The 21769-nt window shown below is 39.4% G+C and overlaps 2 non-coding genes across 2 annotated transcripts; both read right to left on the reverse strand.

Moving 5' to 3' along the window:
* Positions 1–430: 430 nt before the first annotated feature.
* On the reverse strand, positions 431–534 carry LOC112788195 (small nucleolar RNA R71). Its single transcript, XR_003195570.1, has one exon. It is a non-coding gene; the product is annotated as a small nucleolar RNA R71 (small nucleolar RNA).
* A 20674-nt stretch (positions 535–21208) lies between these two features.
* On the reverse strand, positions 21209–21315 carry LOC112787646 (small nucleolar RNA R71). Its single transcript, XR_003195047.1, has one exon. It is a non-coding gene; the product is annotated as a small nucleolar RNA R71 (small nucleolar RNA).
* Between the last annotated feature and the right edge of the window lie 454 nt (positions 21316–21769).

The following is a 21769-nucleotide window of genomic DNA, read 5'->3' on the forward strand; positions in this document are numbered from 1 at the left end:
GCACCTTTCAGAAATTTTCGAACAGGAAGAGGAGATGGCAGCCGAAAATAATAATAATGCAAGGAGGATGCTTGGTGACTTTACTGCACCTAATTCCAATTTACATGGAAGAAGCATCTCCATCCCTGCCATTGGAGTAAACAATTTTGAGCTGAAACCTCAATTAGTTTTTCTAATGCAGCAAAACTGTAAGTTTCATGGACTTCCATCTGAAGATCCTTTTCAGTTCTTAACTGAATTTTTGCAGATCTGTGATACTGTTAAGACTAATGGAGTAGATCCTGAAGTCTACAGGCTCATGCTTTTCCCTTTTGCTGTAAGAGACAGAGCTAGAGTGTGGTTGGACTCTCAACCGAAAGATAGCCTGAACTCTTGGGATAAGCTGGTCACGGCTTTCTTAGCCAAGTTCTTTCCTCCTCAAAAGTTGAGCAAGCTTAGAGTGGATGTTCAAACCTTCAGACAGAAAGAAGGTGAATCCCTCTATGAAGCTTGGGAGAGATACAAACAACTGACCAAAAAGTGTCCTTCTGACATTTCAGAATGGACCATCCTGGATATATTCTATGATGGTCTGTCTGAATTAGCTAAGATGTCATTGGATACTTCTACAGGTGGATCCATTCACCTAAAGAAAACGCCTGCAGAAGCTCAAGAACTCATTGACATGGTTGCTAATAACTAGTTTATGTACACTTCTGAAAGGAATCGTGTGAGCAATGGGACGCCTCAGAAGAAGGGAGTTCTTGAAATTGATACTCTGAATGCCATATTGGCTCAGAACAAAATATTGATTCAGCAAGTCAACATGATTTCTCAGAGTCTGAATGGAATGCAAGCTGCATCCAACAGTACTCAAGAGGCACCTTCTGAAGAAGAGGCTTATGATCCTGAGAACCCTGCAATAGCAGAGGTGAATTACATGGGTGAACCATATAGAAACACCTATAATCCCTCATGGAGAAATCACCCAAATCTCTCTTGGAAGGATCAACAAAAGCCTCAACAAGGCTTTAATAATGGTGGAAGAAACAGGTTTAGCAATAGCAAGCCTTTTCCATCATCCACTCAGCAACAGACAGAGAACTCTGAACAAAATACCTCTAATTTAGCAAACTTAGTCTCTGATCTATCTAAGGCCACTGTGAGTTTCATGAATGAAATAAGGTCTTCCATTAGAAATTTGGAAGCACAAGTGGGCCAGCTGAGTAAGAAGATCACTGAAACTCCTCATAGTACTCTCCCAAGCAATACAGAAGAAAATCCAAAAGGAGAGTACAAGGCCATTGATATAACCATCATGGGCGAATCCAAAGAGGGAAAGGAGGACGTGAATCCCAAGGAGGAAGACCTCTTGGGACGTCCAGTGATCAACAAGGAGTTTCCCTTTGAGGAACCAAAGGAATCTGAGGCTCATCTAGAGACCATAGAGATTCCATTGAACCTCCTTATGCCATTCATGAGCTCTGACGAGTATTCCTCTTCTGAAGAGAATGAGGATGTTACTATGGAGCAAGTTACCAAGTACCTTGGTGCAATCATGAAGCTGAATGCCAAATTATTTGGTATTGAGACTTGGGAAGATGAACCTCCCTTGTTCACCAATGAACTGAGTGATCTGGATCAACTGACATTGCCTCAGAAGAAATAGGATCCTAGAAAGTTCCTAATACCTTGTACCATAGGTACCATGATCTTTGAAAAGGCTCTGTGTGACCTTGGTTCAGGGATAAACCTCATGCCCCTCTCTGTAATAGAGAAACTGGGAATCTTTGGGGTGCAAGCTGCTAAAATCTCATTAGAGATGGCAGACGATTCCAGAAAATAGGCTTATGGATAAGTAGAGGACATATTAGTAAAGGTTGAAGGCCTTTACATCCCTGCTGATTTCATAATCCTAGATACTGGGAAGGATGAGGATGAATCCATCATCCTTGGAAGATCCTTTCTAGGCACAGCAAGAGTTGTGATTGATGTTAACAGAGGTGAACTAGTCCTTCAATTGAATGAGGACTCCCTTGAGTTTAAAACTCAAGGACATCCTTCTGTAAACATGAAAAAGAGGCACAGTAAGCTTCTCTCACTGCAGAGTCAACCAAATCCCCCACAGTCAAACTCTAAGTTTGGTGTTGGGAGGCCACAACCAAACTCTAAGTTTGCTGTTGAACTCCCATATCCAAACTCTAAATTTGGTGTTGGGGAGTCTCAACAATGCTCTGAACATCTGTGAGGCTCCATGAGAGCCCACTGTCAAGCTATTGACATTAAAGAAGCACTTGTTGGGAGGCAACCCAATTTTTATTTAATTATATTTTTATTAGTTATATATCTTCATAGGTTCATGATCATGTAGAGTCACAAAAACAACTGAAAAATCGAAAACGGAATCGAAAACAGCAGAAGAAAAATCACACCCTGGAGGAGGATCTCACTAGCATTTAAACGCCAGTAAGGAGCATCTGTCTGGCGTTCAACGCCAGAACAGAGCATGTTTCTGGCGTTGAACGCCAGAAACAAGCAGCATCCTGGCGTTCAGATGCCAGAAATGCACAGTGAAGAAGAGCTAGCGCTAAACGCCAGAAACAAGCATCAGGTTGGCGTTCAACGCCAGAAATATGCTGCATCTGGGCGTTGAACGCCCAGAACAAGCATAAATTCAGCGTTTAAACGCCAGAATTGCATGCAAAGGCATTTTACATGCCTAATGGGTGCAGGGATGCAAATCATTGACACCTCAGGATCTGTGGACCCCACAGGATCCCCACCTACCACCACTCACTCTCTTCCCTCTTCTCTATGTTCATCCTCTCTTCCCAATAAACACTCTTCTCCAAAACTCTTCACCAATCACCTCAATCTCTCTTCCCTATCACCACTTCACCACTCACATCATTCACTCTTCCCCATAAACCTACCTCATAAACTCCACCTACCTTCAAAATTCAAAATCAATTTCCCACCCAAACACACCCATATGGCCGAACCCTAACCCCCTCCCTTCCCTATATAAGCCCTCCATTCTTCTTCATTTTCACACAACAAAACCCTCTCTTCCCCTTCTTGGCCGAATACACCTCCCCCTCCTCTCCTCCATATTTTCTTCTTCTTCTTCATCTATTCTTTCTTTTCTTGCTCGAGGGCGAGCAATATTCTAAGTTTGGTGTGGTAAAAGCATAAGCTTTTTGTTTTTCTATTACCATTGATGGCACCCAAGACCGGAGAATCCTCTAGAAAAGGGAAAGGGAAGACAAAAGCTTCCACCTCCGAGTCATGGAAGATGGAAAGATTCATCTCCAAAGCTCATCAAGACCACTTCTATGATGTTGTGGCCAAGAAGAAGGTGATCCCGAGGTCCCTTTCAAACTCAAGAGAAATGAGTATCCGGAGATCCGACATGAGATCCATAGAAGAGGTTGGGAAGTTCTAACAAACCCCATCCAACAAGTCGGAATTCTAATGGTTCAAGAGTTCTATGCCAATGCATGGATCACTAGGAACCATGATCAAAGTAAGAACACGAACCCAAAGAATTATCTCACCATGGTTCGGGGGAAATACTTAGATTTTATTCCGGAAAACGTGAGGTTGGCGTTTAACTTGCCCATGATGCAAGGAGATGCACGCCCCTACACTAGAAGGGTCAACTTTAATCAAAGGTTGGACCAAGTCCTCATGGACATATGTGTGGAAGGAGCTCAATGGAAGATTGACTCAAAAGGCAAACTGATTCAACTGAGAAGACTGGACCTTAAGCCTATAGCTAGAGGATGGTTGGAGTTCATTCAACGCTGAATCATTCCCACTAGCAACCGGTCTGAAGTTACTATAGACCGGGCCATCATGATCCATAGCATCATGATTGGAGAAGAGGTGGAGGTTCATGAGATTATACCTCAAGAACTCTACAAGGTGGCTGACAAGTCCTCCACTATGGCAAGGTTAGCTTTTCCTCACCTCATTTGCCATCTATGGAATTCGGCTGGGATTGACATAGAAGGAGACATTCCCATTGAGGAAGAGAAGCCCATCACTAAGAAAAGGATGGAGCAAACAAGAGAGCCCATTCATGGAGCTCAAGAGACGCATGAAGCTCATCACCATGAGATCCCAGAGATGCCTCAAATGCATTTTCCTCCACAAAACTATTGGGAGCAAATCAACACCTCCCTAGGAGAATTAAGTTCCAACATGGGACAATTAAGGGTGGAACATCAAGAACACTCCATCATCCTTCATGAAATTAGAGAAGATCAAAAAGCAATGAGGGAGGAGCAACAAAAATAAGGAAGAGACATAGAAGAGCTCAAGGACATCATTGGTTCCTCAAGAAGGAAACGCCACCATCACTAAGGTGGATTCATTCCTTGTTCTTAAATTCTCTGTTTTTCGTTTTCTTTATGTTAAGTGCTTATCCATGTTTGTGTCTTATTACATGATCATTAGTAATTAGTAACTATGTCTTAAAGTTATGAATGTCCTATGAATCCATCACCTCTCTTAAATGAAAAAATGTTTTAATTCAAAAGAACAAGAAGTACATGAGTTTCGAATTTATCCTTGAACTTAGTTTAATTATATTGATGTGGTGACAATACTTTTTGTATTCTGAATGAATGCTAGAACAGTGCATATGTCTTTTGAAGTTGTTGTTTAAGAATGTTAAATATGTTGGCTCTTGAAAGAACGATGACAAGGAGACATGTTATTTGATAATCTGAAAAATCATAAAAATGATTCTTGAAGCAAGAAAAAGCGGCATAAAACAAAGCTTGCAGAAAAAAAAATGGTGAAAAAAATAGAAAGAAAAAGAAAAAGCAAGCAGAAAAAGCCAAAAGCTCTTAAAACCAAGAGGCAAGAGCAAAAAGCCAATAGCCCTTAAAACCAAAAGGCAAGGGTAAATAAAAAGGATCCCAAGGCTTTGAGCATCAGTGGATAGGAGGGCCTAAAGGAATAAAATCCCGGCCTAAGCGGCTAAACCAAGCTGTCCCTAACCATGTGCTTGTGGCGTGAAGGTGTCAAGTGAAAACTTGAGATTGAGCGGTTAAAGTTAAGGTCCAAAGCAAAAGAAGAGTGTGCTTAAGAACCCTGGACACCTCTAATTGGGGACTTTAGCAAAGTTGAGTCACAATCTGAAAAGGTTCACCCAGTTATGTGTCTGTGGCATTTATGTATCCGGTGGTAATACTGGAAAACAAAGTGCTTAGGGCCACGGCCAAGACTCATAAAGTAGCTGTGTTCAAGAATCATCATACTGAACTAGGAGAATCAATAACACTATCTGAACTCTGAGTTCCTATAGATGCCAATCATTCTGAACCTCAATGGATAAAGTGAGATGCCAAAACTATTCAAGAGGCAAAAAGCTACAAGTCCCGCTCATCTGATTGGAGCTATGTTTCATTGATAGTTTGGAATTTATAGTATATTCTCTTCTTTTTATCCTATTTGATTTTCAGTTGCTTGGGGACAAGCAATAATTTAAGTTTGGTGTTGTGATGAGCGGATAATTTATATGCTTTTTGGCATTGTTTTTTGTATGTTTTTAGTAGAATCTAGTTACTTTTAGGGTTATTTTCATTAGTTTTTATGTTTAATTCAAATTTCTGGATTTTACTATGAGTTTGTGTGTTTTTCTGTGATTTCAGGTATTTTCTGGTTGAAATTGAGGGACTTGAGCAAAAATCAGATTCAGAGGTTGAAGAAGGACTGCTGATGTTGTTGGATTCTGACCTCCCTGCACTCAAAGTGGATTTTCTGGAGCTACAGAACTCAAAATGGCGCGCTTTTATTTGCGTTGGAAAGTAGTCATCCAGGGCTTTCCAGCAATATATAATAGTCCATACTTTGGTCAGGTGTAGATGACCTAAATGGGCGTTGAACGCCAGTTCTACGCTGCAGTCTGGAGTTAAATGCCAGAAACACGTCACAAGCCAGAGTTGAACGCCAGAAATACGTTATAAACTGGCGTTCAACTCCAAAAGAGCCTCTGCACGTGTAACATTCAAGCTCAGCCCAAGCACACACCAAGTGGGCCCCGGAAGTGAATTTATGCATCAATTACTTACTTCTGTAAACCCTAGTAGCTAGTTTAGTATAAATAAGACTTTTTACTATTGTATTTTCATCATATAATCTTTGGAAGATCCTGGATTGTATTTTTGATCCTGTGATCTTGTTTTGGGGGCTGGCCATTCGGCCATGCCTGGACCTTTCACTTATGTATTTTCAACGGTAGAGTTTCTACACTCCATAGATTAAGGTGTGGAGCTCTGCTGTTCCTCATGAATTAATGCAAAGTACTACTGTTTTTCTATTCAATTCAACTTTTTCCACTTCTAAGATATTCATTCGCACTTTAACATGAATGTGATGAACGTGACAATCATCATCATTCCCCCAAGAACGCGTGCCTGACAACCACTTCCGTTCCACCTTAGATTGAATGATTATCTCTTGGATCTCTTAATCAGAATCTTCGTGGTATAAGCTAGATTGGTGGCGGCATTCATGAGAATCCGGAAAGTCTAAACCTTGTCTTTGGTATTTCGAGTAGGATTCTGGGATTGAATGACTGTGATGAACTTCAAACTCACGAATGCTGGGCGTAGTGACAGACGCAAAAGGAGGGTAAATCCTATTCCAGTATGATCGAGAACCTCAGATGATTAGCCGTGCTGTGACAGAGCATTTGGACCATTTTCACAAGAGGATAGGATGCAGCCATTGACCACGGTGATGCCTCCAGATGATTAGCCATGCAGTGACAGCGCACCGGACCATTTTCACAGAGAGGATGAAAAGTAGCCATTGACAATGGTGATGTCCTTACATAAAGCCAGCCATAGAAAGGAGTAAGACTGATTGAATGAAGACAGCAGGAAAGCAGAAGTTCAGAGGAACGAACGCATCTCCATACACTTATCTGAAATTCTCACCAATGATATACATAAGTATTTATATCTTTATTTTCTGTTTATTTATTATTTATTTTCGAAAACTCCATAATCAATTATTATCCGCCTGACTGAGATTTACAAGATGACCATAGCTTGCTTCATACCAACAATCTCCGTGGGATCGACCCTTACTCACGTAAGGTTTATTACTTGGACGACCCAGTGCACTTGCTGGTTAGTTGTATCGAAGTTGTGAATGAAAAACGATTTATTAAGACGTGCGTACAGAGTTTTTGGCGCCATTGCCTGAGATCACAATTTCGTGCACCAAGTTTTTGGCGCCGTTGCCGGGGATTGTTCGAGTTTGGACAACTGACGGTTCATCATGTTGCTCTGATTGGGTAATTTTCTTCTTATTTTATTTTCAAAAATCTTTCAAAAATTTCTCCCTTATTTTCGAAAAAAATAAAAAATTCTTTTCAAAAATTTTTATTATGTTCTTCAGAATTTTTAAGAATGAATTCTAGAGTTTCATGAAGCATGTGAAGCCTGGCTGGCTGTAAAGCCATGTCTAAATTTATTTGGACTGGGGCTTCCAACCCAACATTATCAAGAGCAAGCCAGTTGTTGCTGATCCACCTGCTGCTGTTCCTGATCCACTTGATTTACATGCTAAAGCTTGACTGGCTATTAAGCCATGTCTAACCCTCAGATTGGAGCTTTAGAATAAGAGTTCAAGATTCTTGGAATTCATATTAAAAATTTTGGAATCCTTATTTTCTTTTTCACACTAATTTTTGAAAAATATAAAATAAAAATACAAAAAATTAATAAAATAAAAAAAAAATAAAAAATATTTTGTGTTTCTTATTTGAGTCTTGAGTCAATTTCAAGTTTGGTGTCAATTGCATACTCATCTTGCATTTTTCGAAAATTGCATTCATGCATTGCATTCATCATGATCTTCAAGTTGTTCTTGATAAACCTTCTTGATTGATCTTCATATTATAGTGTTTTGTGTTGTATGGTGTTTTTCATATGCATTCTTGAATTCTTAGTGTCTAAGCATTAAAGATTTCTAAGTTTGGTGTCTTGCATGTTTTCTTTGCATTGAAAAACTTTTCAAAAATATGTTCTTGATGTTCATCATGATCTTCAAAGTGTTCTTGGTGTTCATCTTGACATTCATAGCATTCTTGCATGCATTCATTGTTTTGATCCAAAATTTTCATGCATTGCATCATTTTCATGTTTTTCTCTTTCATCATTAAAAATTCAAAAATAAAAAATAATATATCTTTCCCTTTTTCTTCTCATAAATTCGAAAATTTGAATTGACTTTTTCAAAAATTTTTAAAATCTAGTTGTTCTTATAAGTCAAATCAAATTTTCAATTTAAAAATCTAATCTTTTTCAAAATCTTTTTCAAAAACCAAATCTTTTTCATTTTTCTTAGTTATTTTCGAAAATCTTAAAAATATTTTTCAAAACTCTTTTTCTTATCTTTATCACATAGTTTTCGAAAATAACATCATCAATTAATGTTTTGATTCAAAAATTTCAAGTTTGTTACTTGCTTGTTAAGAAAGATTCAAACTTTAAGTTCTAGAATGATATCTTGTGATATCTTGTGAATCATGTCATTAATTGTGATTCTAAAAATCAAATCTTTTTCAAAAACTAATTTCAATCATATCTTTTCAAAAATATCTTCTTATCTTATTTTTTTTAAAAAATTTGATTTTAAAATATCTTTTCTAACTTATTATCTTCTTATCTTTTCAAAAATTGATTTTCAAAATTTGTTTCAACTAACTAACTAACTTTTTGTTTGTTTCTTATCTTTTTCAAAACTACCTAACTAACTCTCTCTCTCTAATTTTCGAAAATATCTCCCTCTTTTTCAAAATTCTTTTTAATTAACTAATTGTTTCAAAATTCAATTTTAATTTGTTTATTCTTTTAATTTTCAAAAATCACTAACCATTTTTCAAAAATAATTTTTGAAAATCTTTCTCTCTCATCTCCTTCTGTTTATTTATTCATCTACTAACATCTCTCCCTCACTCACTAAAAATCCGAACCCTCTCTCTCTCTCTCTCTGAGTTCAGATTTTCTTTTCTTCTTTTCTTCTACTCACATAAGGGAACCTCTATACCTAGGCAAAAAGGATCCCTATTATTATTATTATTTTTCTGTTTCCTCTTTTTCATATGAGCAGGAGCAAGGACAAGAACATTCTTATTGAAGCAGATCCAGAACCTAAAAGGACTCTGAAGAGGAAACTAAGAGAAGTTAAATTACAACAATCCAGCAAGCACTTTTCAGAAATTTTCGAACAGGAAGAGGAGATGGCAGCCGAAAATAATAATAATGCAAGGAGGATGCTTGGTGACTTTACTGCACCTAATTCTAATTTACATGGAAGAAGCATCTCCATCCCTGCCATTGGAGTAAACAATTTTGAGCTGAAACCTCAATTAGTTTCTCTAATGCAGCAAAACTGCAAGTTTCATGGACTTTCATCTGAAGATCCTTTTCAGTTCTTAACTGAATTTTTGCAGATCTGTGATACTGTTAAGACTAATGGAGTAGATCCTGAAGTCTACAGGCTCATGCTTTTCCCTTTTGCTGTAAGAGACAGAGCTAGAGTGTGGTTGGACTCTCAACCCAAAGATAGCCTGAACTCTTGGGATAAGCTGGTCACGACTTTCTTAGCCAAGTTCTTTCCTCCTCAAAAGCTGAGCAAGCTTAGAGTGGATGTTCAAACCTTCAGACAGAAAGAAGGTGAATCTCTCTATGAAGCTTGGGAGAGATACAAACAACTGACCAAAAAGTGTCCTTCTGACATGCTTTCAGAATGGACCATCCTGGATATATTCTATGATGGTCTGTCTGAATTAGCTAAGATGTCATTGGATATTTCTGCAGGTGGATCCATTCACCTAAAGAAAATGCCTGCAGAAGCTCAAGAACTCATTGACATGGTTGCTAATAACTAGTTCATGTAAACTTCTGAGAGGAATCCTGTGAGCAATGGGACGCCTCAGAAGAAGAGAGTTCTTGAAATTGATACTCTGAATGCCATATTGGCTCAGAACAAAATATTGACTCAGCAAGTCAACATGATTTCTCAGAGTCTGAATGGAATGCAAGCTGCATCCAACAGTACTCAAGAGGCACCTTCTGAAGAAGAGGCTTATGATCCTGAGAACCCTGCAATAGCAGAGGTGAATTACATGGGTGAACCGTACATGGAGAAATCACCCAAATCTCTCTTGGAAGGATCAACAAAAGCCTCAACAAGGCTTTAATAATGGTGGAAGAAACAGGTTTAGCAATAGCAAGCCTTTTCCATCATCCACTCAGCAACAGATAGAGAACTCTGAACAAAATACCTCTAATTTAGCAAACTTAGTCTCTGATCTATCTAAGGCCACTGTGAGTTTCATGAATGAAACAAGTTCTTCCATTAGAAATTTGGAAGCACAAGTGGGCCAGCTGAGTAAGAAGATCACTGAAACTCCTCATAGTACTCTCCCAAGCAATACAGAAGAAAATCCAAAAGGAGAGTACAAGGCCATTGATATAACCATCATGGCCGAATCCAAAGAGGGAGAGGAGGACGTGAATCCCAAGGAGGAAGACCTCCTGGGACGTCTAGTGATCAACAAGGAGTTTCCCTTTGAGGAACCAAAGGAATCTGAGGCTCATCTAGAGACCATAGAGATTCCATTGAACCTCCTTATGCCATTCATGAGCTCTGATGAGTATTCCTCTTCTGAAGAGAATGAGGATGTTACTAAGGAGCAAGTTACCAAGTACCTTGGTGCAATCATGAAGCTGAATGCCAAATTATTTGGTATTGAGACTTGGGAAGATGAACCTCCCTTGTTCACCAATGAACTGAGTGATCTGGATCAACTGACATTGCCTCAGAAGAAACAGGATCCTGGAAAGTTCCTAATACCTTGTACCATAGGTACCATGATCTTTGAAAAGGCTCTGTGTGACCTTGGTTCAGGGATAAACCTCATGCCCCTCTCTGTAATAGAGAAACTGGGAATCTTTGGGGTGCAAGCTGCTAAAATCTCATTAGAGATGGCAGACGATTCCAGAAAATAGGCTTATGGATAAGTAGAGGACATATTAGTAAAGGTTGAAGGCCTTTACATCCCTGCTGATTTCATAATCCTAGATACTGGGAAGGATGAGGATGAATCCATCATCCTTGGAAGACCCTTCCTAGCCACAGCAAGAGCTGTGATTGATGTTAACAGAGGTGAACTAGTCCTTCAATTGAATGAGGACTCTCTTGAGTTTAAAACTCAAGGACATCCTTCTGTAAACATGAAAAAGAGGCACAGTAAGCTTCTCTCACTGCAGAGTCAACCAAAGCCCCCACAGTCAAACTCTAAGTTTGGTGTTGGGAGGCCACAACCAAACTCTAAGTTTGGTGTTGAACTCCCATATCCAAACTCTAAGTTTGGTGTTGGGGAGTCTCAACAACGCTCTGAACATCTATGAGGCTCCATGAGAGCCCACTGTGAAGCTATTGACATTAAAGAAGCGCTTGTTGGGAGGCAACACAATCTTTATTTAATTATATTTTTATTAGTTATATATCTTCATAGGTTCATGATCATGTAGAGTCACAAAAACAACTGAAAAATTGAAAACGGAATCAAAAACAGCAGAAGAAAAATCACACCCTAGAGGAGGATTTCACTGGCGTTTAAACGCCAGTAAGGAGCATCTGTCTGGCGTTCAACGCCAGAACAGAGCATGTTTCTAGCGTTGAACGCCCGAAACAAGCAGCATCCTGGCGTTCAGACGCCAGAAATGCACAGTGAAGAAGAGCTAGCGCTGAACGCCAGAAACAAGCATCTGGTTGGCGTTCAATGCCAGAATTTCATGCAAAGGCATTTTACATGCCTAATGGGTGCAAGGATGCAAATCCTTGACACCTTAGGATCTGTGGACCCCACAGGATCATCTCAGCATCTGTGGACCCTACAGGATCCCCACCTACCACCACTCACTCTCTTCCCTCTTCTCAATGTTCATCCTCTCTTCCCAATAAACACTCTTCCCCAAAACTCTTCAGCAATCACCTCAATCTCTCTTCCCTATCACCACTTCACCACTCACATCATCCACTCTTCCCCATAAACCTACCTCATAAACTCCACCTACCTTCAAAATTCAAAATCAATTTCCCACCCAAACCCACCCATAAGGCCGAACCCTAACCCCCTCCCTTCCCTATATAAGCCCTCCATTCTTCTTTATTTTCACACAACACAACCCTCTCTTCCCCTTCTTGGCCGAATACACCTCTCCCTCCTCTCCTCCATATTTTCTTCTTCTTCTTCATCTATTCTTTCTTTTCTTGCTCGAGGGCGAGCAATATTCTATGTTTGGTGTGGTAAAAGCATAAGCTTTTTGTTTTTCCATTACCATTGATGGCACCCAAGACCGGAGAATCCTCTAGAAAAGGAAAGGAAGACAAAAGCTTCCACCTACGAGTCATGGAGATGAAAGATTCATCTCCAAAGCTCATCAAGACCACTTCTATGATGTTGTGGCCAAGAAGAAGGTGATCCCCGAGGTCCCTTTCAAACTCAAGAGAAATGAGTATCCGGAGATCTGACATGAGATCCATAGAAGAGGTTGGGAAGTTCTAACAAACCCCATCCAACAAGTCGAAATTCTAATGGTTCAAGAGTTCTACGCCAATGCATGGATCACTAGGAACCATGATCAAAGTAAGAACCCGAACCCAAAGAATTATCTCACCATGGTTCAGGGGAAATACTTAGATTTTAGTCCGGAAAACGTGAGGTTGGCGTTTAACTTGCCCATGATGCAAGGAGATGCACGCCCCTACACTAGAAGGGTCAACTTTAATCAAAGGTTGGACCAAGTCCTCATGGACATATATGTGGAAGGAGCTCAATGGAAGATTGACTCAAAAGGAAAACCGGTTCAACTGAGAAGACTGGACCTTAAGCCTGTAGCTAAAGGATGGTTGGAGTTCATTCAACGCTCAATCATTCCCACTAGCAACCGGTCTGAAGTTACTATAGACCGGACCATCATGATCCATAGCATCATGATTGGAGAAGAGGTGGAGGTTCATGAGATTATACCTCAAGAACTCTACAAGGTGGCTGACAAGTCCTCCACTATGGCAAGGTTAGCTTTTCCTCACCTCATTTGCCATCTATGCAATTCGGCTGGGATTAACATAAAAGGAGACATTCCCATTGAGGAAGAGAAGCCCATCACTAAGAAAAGGATGGAGCAAACAAGAGAGCCCATTCATGGAGCTCAAGAGACGCATGAAGCTCATCACCATGAGATCCCGGAGATGCCTCAAATGCATTTTTCTCCACAAAACTATTGGGAGCAAATCAACACCTCCCTAGGAGAATTAAGTTCCAACATGGGACAATTAAGGGTGGAACATCAAGAACACTCCATCATCCTTCATGAAATTAGAGAAGATCAAAAAGCAATGAGGGAGGAGCAACAAAAACAAGGAAGAGACATAGAAGAGCTCAAGGACATCATTGGTTCCTCAAGAAGGAAACGCCACCATCACTAAGGTGGATTCATTCCTTGTTCTTAAATTCTCTGTTTTTTGTTTTCTTTATGTTAAGTGCTTATCCATGTTTGTGTCTTATTACATGATCATTAGTAATTAGTAACTATGTCTTAAAGTTATGAATGTCCTATGAATCCATCACCTCTCTTAAATGAAAAAATGTTTTAATTCAAAAGAACAAGAAGTACATGAGTTTCGAATTTATCCTTGAACTTAGTTTAATTATATTGATGTGGTGACAATACTTTTTGTTTTCTGAATGAATGCTTGAACAGTGCATGTGTCTTTTGAAGTTGTTGTTTAAGAATGTTAAATATTTTTGCTCTTGAAAGAACGATGACAAGGAGACATGTTATTTGATAATCTGAAAAATCATAAAAATGATTCTTAAAGCAAGAAAAAGCAGCATAAAACAAAGCTTGCAGAAAAAAAAATGGCGAAAAAAACTAGAAAGAAAAAGAAAAAGCAAGAAGAAAAAGCCAAAAGCTCTTAAAACCAAGAGGCAAGAGCAAAAAGCCAATAGCCCTTAAAACCAAAAGGCAAGGGTAAATAAAAAGGATCCCAAGGCTTTGAGCATCAATGGATAGGAGGGCCTAAAGGAATAAAATCCCGGTCTAAGCGTCTAAACCAAGTTGTCCCTAACCATGTGCTTGTGGCGTAAAGGTGTCAAGTGAAAACTTGAGACTGAGCGGTTAAAGTCAAGGTCCAAAGCAAAAGAAGAGTGTGCTTAAGAACCATGGACACCTCTAATTGGGGACTTTAGCAAAGCTGAGTCACAATTTGAAAAGGTTCACCCTGTTATGTGTCTGTGGCATTTATGTATCCGGTGGTAATACTGGAAAACAAAGTGCTTAGGGCCACGGCCAAGACTCATAAAGTAGTTGTGTGCAAGAATCATCATACTGAACTAGGAGAATCAATAACACTATCTGAACTCTGAGTTCCTATAGATGCCAATCATTCTGAACCTCAATGGATAAAGTGAGATGCCAAAACTATTCAAGAGGCAAAAAGCTACAAGTCCCGCTCATCTGATTGGAGCTATGTTTCATTGATAGTTTGGAATTTATAGTATATTCTCTTCTTTTTATCCTATTTGATTTTCAGTTGCTTGGGGACAAGCAACAATTTAAGTTTGGTGTTGTGATGAGCGGATAATTTATACGCTTTTTGGCATTGTTTTTAGTATATTTTTAGTAGAATCTAGTTACTTTTAGGGATGTTTTCATTAGTTTTTATGTTAAATTAACATTTCTGGACTTTACTATGAGTTTGTGTGTTTTTCGGTGATTTCAGGTATTTTCTGGCTGAAATTGAGGGACTTGAGCAAAAATCAGATTCAGAGGTTGAAGAAGGACTGCTGATGCTGTTGGATTCTGACCTCCCTACACTCAAAGTAGATTTTCTGGAGCTACAGAACTTAAAATGGCGCGCTTCCAATTGCGTTGGAAAGTAGACATCCAGGGCTTTCCAGCAATATATACTAGTCCATACTTTGGCCGGGTTTAGACGACCTAAATCGGCGTTGAACGCCAGTTCTACGCTGCAGTCTGGAGTTAAATGCCAGAAACACGTCACAAGCCAGAATTGAACGCCAGAAATACGTTACAAACTGGCGTTCAACTCCAAAAGAGCCTCTGCACGTGTAACATTCAAGCTCAGCCCAAGCACATACCAAGTGGGCCCCAGAAGTGGATTTATGCATCAATTACTTACTTCTGTAAACCCTAGTAGCTAGTTTATAAATAAGACTTTTTACTATTGTATTTACATCATATAATCTTTGGAAGATCCTGGATTGTATTTTTGATCCTGTGATCTCATTTTGGGGGCTGGCCATTCGGCCATGCCTGGACCTTTCACTTATGTATTTTCAACGGTAGAGTTTCTACACTCCATAGATTAAGGTGTGGAGCTCTGCTGTTCCTCATGAATTAATGCAAAGTACTACTATTTTTCTATTGAATTCAACTTGTTCCGCTTCTAAGATATTCATTCGCACTTCAACATGAATGTGATGAACGTGACAATCATCATCATTCCCCCACGAACGCGTGCCTGACAACCACTTCCGTTCCACCTTAGATTGAATGATTATCTCTTGGATCTCTTAATCAGAATCTTCGTGGTATAAGCTAGATTGATGGCGGCATTCATGAGAATCCGGAAAGTCTAAACCTTGTCTGTGGTATTCCGAGTAGGATTCTGGAATTGAATGACTGTGACGAACTTCAAACTCGCGAATGCTGGGCGTAGTGACAGACGCAAAAGGAGGGTGAATCCTATTCCAGTATGATCGAGAACCTCAGATGATTAGCCGTGCTGTGACAGAGCATTTGGACCATTTTCACAAGAGTACAGGATGCAGCCATTGACCACGGTGATGCCTCCAGATGATTAGCCATGCAGTGACAGTGCATCGGACCATTTTCATAGAGAGGATGAAAAGTAGCCATTGACAATGGTGATGTCCTTACATAAAGCCAGCCATAGAAAGGAGTAAGACTGATTGGATGAAGACAGCAGGAAAGCAGAAGTTCAGAGGAACGAACGCATCTCCATACACTTATCTAAAATTCTCACCAATGATATACATAAGTATTTCTATCTTTATTTTATGTTTATTTATTATTTATTTTCGAAAACTCTATAATCAATTATTATCCGCCTGACTGAGATTTACAAGATGACCATAGCTTGCTTCATACCAACAATCTCCGTGGGATCGACCCTTACTCACGTAAGGTTTATTACTTGGACGATCCAGTGCACTTCCTGGTTAGTTTTATCGAAGTTGTGAATGAAAAACGATTTATTAAGACATGCGTACAGAGTTTTTTGCGTCATTGCCTGAGATCACAATTTCGTGCACCACTGGGGGTTCATCATTGTCCGATGAAAACAGAGTGATTAGGGTCACGGCCAAGACTCAGAATGCTGTGTTCAAGAATCAAAATAAGCTTAACTATGAAAGTCAATAATATCATCTTGATTCTAAGTTCCTAAAGATGCCAACATCTCTGAGTTTCAATGGATAGTGAGATGCCAAAACTATTCAGAAGCAAAAAGCTACTAAGTCTCGCTCATCTGATTGTAACTAAGCTTCATTTGAAACTTAGAAATTTATTTGTATCTTAATTTTCTTTTTATCCTACTATGTTTTTAGTTGCTTGGGGACAAGCAACGGTTTAAGTTTGATGTTGTGATGAGCGGATATTTTATGCGCTTTTTGACATCATTTTCATATAGTTTTTAGTAGTTTTTGTTTAGTTTTTATTAAGTTTTTATAGGTTTTAGTGTTAAAATCACATTTTTGGATTCAACTATGAGTTTTTGTATTTTTGGACAATTTTAAGTATTTTTCTGGCTGAAATTGTGGAGCTAGAGCAGAAGTCTGATTCAGAGACAAAGAAAGCACTGCAGATGCTATCTAGATCTGACCTGCCTGCATTCAGAAGAGCTTTTCTAGAGCTACAGAAGTCCAAATGGCGCGCTCTTAAAAGCTATGAAAAGCTGACTTCTAGAACTTTGCAAGAATATATAATAGTTCATACTTTATTGCGGATTAGAAGGCCCAAAACTGGCATCCAATGCCATCTTCTAGCCCCAATCCAGGCGTCCAGCGTCCAAAGGCCCAGACAGGACCCCCTAGCTGGCATTCCATTCCCAAGGAGCCTCATAGCACATGGATCTCATTGAAGCTCAGCCTAAACACTCACCAAGTGGGCCCTAGAAGTGGATTTTAGCACTAAAAATACTGTTGTACCCTTACTAGTCATTAGCTTAGTATTTAAGGGATTTTATTCATGTCATTCAGACAACTTACATCACTTTCTCTCATTATACACATTTATCATTGTGTTTTATCTCAGTATGAGTTTCTAAACCTCCTAGGTTGAGGGGAGGAGCCCTGTTGAGTCCTATGAATTAATAAAAGTACTATTTCTTCTTTTTCGATCCGTCATTAATCTATCTCTAAGATGTATATCCGATCTTCATTGTGATGAACAGGATGATCTAAAAAATTAGCTCTCTTCATCACACTAAGATGAACGTCACAGACAAACACTCGCATCTACTTGGGTTCATGTGAGTACCTGGAAGAAAAGCACGAGCCAACAGATATGGTTATACATCTCTCAAACGGTTAATCTACGATTTCGTTGGGGACTTCTCGAGACACCAGATCAGCCGATCTCTGGGGAGATTAAGGTCTCCGTGGTATAGGCTAGAATCCAATCAAAAAATTTGATAGCTAGAATTATTGTCGGTCTAGAATTTCTCTTAATAGAAATAAAACTTCATTGTAAGGATAGTTCCAAACTAACTAATAACTCTCAATCAAATTTCAAAGAATTGGTTGTCACAAAGTTCAACACCAATAAAAGTAAACCGAAGTATTCAAACCTCGGGTCATCTCACAAGAAATGGGCAAACATGTGCATCAACATTAGTTAGAATTCCGAGGTTGGGAGTCATGATCAAGAAATTAAACTACTAGACTTAATGATGCCAGGGCATTTCGGCCAGTTTCACTGACCTTTTCTTTACTGTTTTAGGGTAGTTTCATGCATTTTCTTAGGAAATAAGCAAGTTTTGGGTAGAATTTCACTTACATCTTGATTCAAGCAAACATTGTGAATTTTATATGATTTCATGAGAATTATGCATGAATTTAATAACAAATTGGATGATGCATGACTCATAACTTGGATTAGAGATTTGATGCACTTTATTTACTTGATTTCAGGACAAAGGAGGCAAGGAAAAGCCACGTTAGTAGCCACGTTAGTCTAACTAACCTGACCACTAACGTGGAATGGGAGCTAGCTTGCAACGTTAATGAGAAAAGTGATCGCCAATAACGTCTTCGAAGCCATCATAGCCCACATTAAATACCACGTTAACTACATTAACGTGGTAGTTAACGTGGAGGAAAAGGAAGCTCCAAGTGTTAGTGGTAAAAGTGAGTGCCACTAACGCTCCAAAAAGGGCAATTGGCCACGTTAAGAGTCACGTTAACTCAGTTAACGTGAACTCTAACGTGGAAGAGAAAGATGATGCCAACGTTAGTGACACTCACCTTTGTCACTAACGTTGGACTAAGCCCATATTGGCTACGTCTAGAGCCACGTTAACTTAGTTACGTGAACATTAACGTGGAAGGAGCAAGGAATCGCCAACGTTAGTGACACTCATCTTTGTCATTAACGTTGGATTAAGCCACCATGAGCCACGTTAGTTACCACCTTAATTACATTAACGTGGAAGCTAACGTGAAAGAAAGGGATGGTGAGCCAACGTTAGGGACACTCACTTTTGTCACTAACGTTGGAGATGGCAATCAACACCACGTTAGTGGTCACGTTAATGCAATTAACATGAGGCACTAACGTGAGAAAGGGGTGTTTTGGAGCGTTAGTGAAAAAGGTAGGTGTCACTAACGCTCTAGAAGATTTGGCAAGCCTACGTTAAAGGTCACATTAACTATACTAACGTGAACTCTAACGTAGGGAGAAAGGGGTACTCTCAACGTTATTGGGAAAGGTAAACCCCAGTAACGTTTGCGAAGGGCCAAGAGGCAACGTTAGTGGTCACGTTAGTGCCACTAACGTTGAAGTTAACGTGGACCATTTTGGGTTAGGAACGTTAGTGAAAAAGGTTATTGTCACTAACGTTCTCGACCCCACATTTTCACTTAACGTTAACACCACTAACGCCCTAAGCTAAAGTCCATGCCTACTGCACACTTTCTCTGCAAGTGAAGCTGAGCCCACTAAAGATGATAACTGCTTCAACTCAAGATCCAAAGGCCCATATCCAAGACTTGAAGAGCCAACTAGAAGATCAGAAGAGTAGTATAAATAGGAGTAGTTTTGAACTAGAGAGAAGCTTTTGGATTGAGAGGACTACTCTCTGTATAATTTTACTTTCTCTGCAACTTCTAGTTTTACTTTCAGAATGCATTCTCCATCTTTCTTTTCTATTCCTATAGATATGAACAACTAAACCCTTTCATTGGGTTAGGGAGCTCTGTTGTAATTTGATGGATCAATAATAGTTTTCATTATCCTTCCTCTTTCTTTTCTCTTGATTTTACTAGAAAGCTTTCAATCTTTATCCAATTGGGTAGTTATCTTGGAAAAGAAGCTATTCATACTTGGATCTCTTCGGAACCTTGGAAGAAGAATGAAGAGATCATGCTAGAAATGCTTTCTCATGTTGGACCAAATTGGGATCTGGATGGATATAGTGACATATAATCCTACCAACATTTTGATTTGGAAATGCATATGGTATAATCAGTAACCACACTTCATCTCTTCTCATGAGCAATTAGACCAAGGAATTGGCTATTGATCAAGATTTGAGAGATTGAATTACCAAGGAATTGGAATTCAATCACTTAAGATTGCCAAGGATATCAATGAATGCATTGATTGAGGAAGAGATGAAGATGAACTTGATCTGGAGAATACAACATCTTCTGAGCCCAATGAAATCCCCATTTCTGATCTTACCCATTCTCTTTAATTTCTACAATTTACTTTCATGCTAAATTCCCCATTCCCCATTTAAGATTCTGCAATTTACTTTCTGTCATTTATATTCAGCTCTTTATTCCCGGCATTTACATTTTCTGCTATTTACTTTCCGCCATTTAATTTCCTGCAACTCTCACATTAAATTCTGCTTAGCTCAACTAGAACATTCCTCTAATTAAAGTTGATTGACCAATGAATCCCTGTGGGATTCGACCTCACTCTATTGTGAGTTTTTACTTGATGACAATTCGGTATACTTGCCGAGGGAAATTGTTGAGAGACAATTCGGTATACTCTATGGTGCCGTTGCTGGGGATTGATTTTGTATCAACAATTATTAAATTGGTGGATAACTAGATTGAGCATTTTTTTTTATTTTGTTTAATTTCATTTTAGTAATTCACTTTCAGTTTAGTTGTTTTCTTCCTTTTCCCCTACCCTTTTCTTAGTTGTTTACAATTCAGTTCAGTAACCCACTAACTGTTTGATATATTGCATCACTCACACTAACAGCATTTCAAACAAGAATACTTTATGCATCTACCCCTTCTTGCTTTTGCCTTGTTGGTTGTATGACAGGTAGAAGAAGCGGTGCTTCAACTTCCTTTGATTCTGAACCTGGGAGGACCTTCCTTAGATTAAGGAGGGAAGCAAGAGGAAAGAGAGTAGTTGGTACGGAGGAAGAAGAGAAGTATTTTGAACCAAACATGGATGAGAATATGGAGAACCATCATGAAGAAGAGGCTCACAACCATGGCAGAGAAGGCCCAGTGCATCATGCTGGACAAGAAAGAAGAGTTCTGGGATCTTACATCAATCCAAACCCAGGAAACTATGGAAGTAGCATCCAAAAGCCAACCATACATGCCAACAACTTTGAACTAAAGCCACAGCTCATTACCCTTGTTCAGAACAACTGTTCATTCGGAGGAAGTGTTCAAGAAGATCCCAATCAACATCTAACCACCTTCCTGAGGATATGTGACACTGTGAAGTCTAATGGTGTTCATCCTGACACCTACAGACTACTTCTATTCCCCTTCTCACTCAAGGACAAGGCATCTAAATGGCTGGAATCCTTCCCGAAGGAAAGCTTAACAACCTGGGAAGATATAGTGAACAAATTCATGGCGAGATTCTATTCTCTTCAAAGAATCAACAGGTTGAGAGCTGAGGTTCAAACTTTAAGGCAACAGGATGGTGAGACTCTCTATGAAGCATGGGAGAGGTTTAAGGATCTGACAAGAAGGTGCCCACCAGATATGTTCAATGAATGGGTACAGCTACACATTTTCTATAAAGGTCTTTCTTATGAATCAAAGAAGGCAGTAGATCACTCATCCGGGGGATCTCTGAACAAGAAGAAGACCATTGAAAAAGCCATAGATATTATTGAGACTGTAGCTGAGAATGACTACTTCTATGCCTCTGAAAGAGGCAACACTAGAGGAGTAATTGAGTTAAACAATGTGGATGCACTGCTGGCCCAGAACAAGTTGATTACCAAGCAGCTGGCTGACCTTACCAAGAAGATGGAGAGGAACCAAGTAGCAGCAATCACCACCTCATCAGCAACTCAAGAAGGAGTAAATGCAGAGGCAGAGGGTGATCAGGAACAAGCCAACTATATTGGAAACTCACCCAGGCAGGCACATGATCCATACTCCAAGACATACAATCCTGGTTGGAGGAACCACCCAAACTTTGGGTGGGGAAATCAA

Source organism: Arachis hypogaea, chromosome 20 (assembly GCF_003086295.3).
Source record: "Arachis hypogaea cultivar Tifrunner chromosome 20, arahy.Tifrunner.gnm2.J5K5, whole genome shotgun sequence".
Taxonomy (NCBI): Eukaryota; Viridiplantae; Streptophyta; class Magnoliopsida; order Fabales; family Fabaceae; genus Arachis; species Arachis hypogaea.